The 2443-nt window shown below is 50.8% G+C and overlaps 1 non-coding gene across 1 annotated transcript; it reads left to right on the top strand.

Moving 5' to 3' along the window:
* Window positions 1–339: 339 nt before the first annotated feature.
* Window positions 340–530, top strand: LOC136573793 (U2 spliceosomal RNA). Its single transcript, XR_010786011.1, has one exon. It is a non-coding gene; the product is annotated as a U2 spliceosomal RNA (small nuclear RNA).
* Window positions 531–2443: the final 1913 nt, after the last annotated feature.

The raw sequence follows: 2443 nt of genomic DNA, 5'->3' as shown, positions 1-2443 counted from the left end.
GAGATCCCTCCAACCGACCGGCCGACGCACCTTCAGAGACAAACTAGTGCTTGCTTCTAGTGTCATCGCCGGCTTAACCATCCTGGGTAGGGAGGTGACGAGTCCTGCAGCAGCAGCAGCAGCAGGCTCTACAAGCCTAGGATGCGTGAGCACGGTGCAAGAGGAAGGACTGAGGGGGGGGAGGGCGCGGTTGAGAAGGCGTGGGGCGGGGCTATGCAAAACTCTCCCAGCTGCCTGGGTGCATTGTGGGTGCGCCCAGAGTGCCGGCTGAGCCTGTTGCCTCAAGCCTTGGAAGTGGAGTTGGGCGGGCCGGGCTGCAGGTGAAACCTATTTCGGGTTATCGCTTCTCGGCCTTTTGGCTAAGATCAAGTGTAGTATCTGTTCTTATCAGTTTAATATCTGATACGTCCCCTATCTGGGGACCATATATTAAATGGATTTTTAGAACAGGGAGCTGGAAAAAGAGCTTGCTCTGTCCACTCCGCGCATTGACCTGGTATTGCAGTACCTCCAGGACCGGTGCACCCCCTTTCCTACAGCAGTTTCCAAAAGCAGAAAAACAACACTGACGAGCAAGAGGTGCAGCGCAGCTGTGGCTGCTTCTGCTGCTAACAAACGAGCACTTTGATTGACACTCAGCCCGTCTGCTGCCGTGGAGCTCGCAACATTGTATCCACTGAGCAGCTGCGTCTGCCAGAGTGTGCACAGCACAGGTACAACTGGAAGCAAAACAACACACACCAGTTCATATGCCAGCCGCACTCTATAGTTCGTACCTACCGCTGCGCTGATAGCCAAGTTGGAAACATCGGGCAGGCACAGCGTATCCTGGCAGCCTGCGTCTGTATGCTCCACGTATTCGGGTCATGGGTGTATGTGCTGGGGGTGCGGTCGTACCTGGGGCCCGGAGCCCTAGGGGGCCCATAAAGTCTCTCTTCCCCACATTGTAAACCAATGCTATCAATGAAGCTTTATAGTTTGGGGGCCCAGTCCCAGACTTTGTACTGGGGCCCCGCAGCTTCAAGTTACACCTCCGGATCAGGATAATGCTAGGCCATTCCAACCAGCCTGTGTGAGTGACCTGCAGTCGCTGGTAGTCGAAAAACTGCAGCGCTCCACGCGGGCTGAGATACACGCTCCACGTGGGATGATCCAGGCCAACGCTTACAGATGGAGCAACACCCGGGGAGCAAAGAACTCCAACGAACGGACGTCTACTTTAAAAGGATGTATTGCTTTATTCAATGCATGGACACAGAAACAGTTCAACCGCTCGCTAAAGACCGCAGTCAATACAGTAAAGAAAGAAATGTGTCTGTTTAATGTAAACTTGCACGGATCTCGTTTGTGAGCCACTGACTGACTGAATGAATGCTGCTGCTGCCGCTGCCGCAGCTGCATGTCTGAAACGTGGTCTGACGTTACATGCACCAGCAGGGATAAGGCCTTGCCTATAAGCATTCCCCAGCTGGCAAAAACGGAACCTCCCTGCCTATTCCTCACCGTGGAAGAACGGAACCTACCTTTTTTTAAAAAAAAAGAAAGCCACAGCAGCAGCCAACTAGATTTTGGTAGGCCGCTGTCTCCCCCTTGTGTGCTGCATTAAAAATGCACTCCGCTAGAAATAACTGATCCACGAAATAGAGCGTAGGGAGAGAATGAGGCTTCGAGATGAGCCGTCAGGCTATGATAAATTGTATCACACCTGGACGATATGGATAGATGCCCGGAGCTCACCCCTATTTACTAGGTGGTTACAGACAGGGACATGTGAGTAACACGTTTAAACCACAATCGTAAAGAGAAACAACAATCCCGGAGCCCGCCCCCCTCCCCCCTTTTTGTTTTATTTTCTCTTTCTCCCGTGTCATAGATACCTACCCTCCCTTACCGCTCCCCCCCCCCCCCCCCTTCCCCTGTTTGTAGACCTTATAAAATATCACAGACAAACATGATATAGTTCAACTCGAAATTTATTTATTAAGTTTCATTGTCAAAGTTATTTTTACATTGCTTTGAGATAAGGCAAAAGTTTCCCCCCCCCCCCTCCATGAAACCAATAAAACCTATATTGAATAAAATAAAAATGATGCAGTTACCGGTAGTTCTGCAGTTGCCGGTAGGTAGTTCTGCAGTTGCCGGTAGGTAGTTCTGCAGTTGCCGGTAGGTAGTTCTGCAGTTGCCGGTAGGTAGTTTTGCAGTTGCCGGTAGGTAGTTCTGCAGTTGCCGGTAGGTAGTTTTGCAGTTACCGGTAGTTTTGCAGTTGCCGGTAGTTTTGCAGTTGCCGGTAGTTTTGCAGTTACCGGTAGTTTTGCAGTTACCGGTAGTTCTGCAGCTTCTTGGTAGAGATAAAGACCATCTCCCGTCTCCCAGCTGCAGCAGAGACTGACTAAAATCGCTGCCAAGCCCGGTATTTATGCTTCTAAATTGATGACATCACAAT

The sequence above is a fragment of the Eleutherodactylus coqui genome, chromosome 7 (genome assembly GCF_035609145.1).
Source record: "Eleutherodactylus coqui strain aEleCoq1 chromosome 7, aEleCoq1.hap1, whole genome shotgun sequence".
Lineage (NCBI taxonomy): Eukaryota > Metazoa > Chordata > Amphibia > Anura > Eleutherodactylidae > Eleutherodactylus > Eleutherodactylus coqui.
This window is presented reverse-complemented; position numbering and strand designations above follow the sequence as displayed.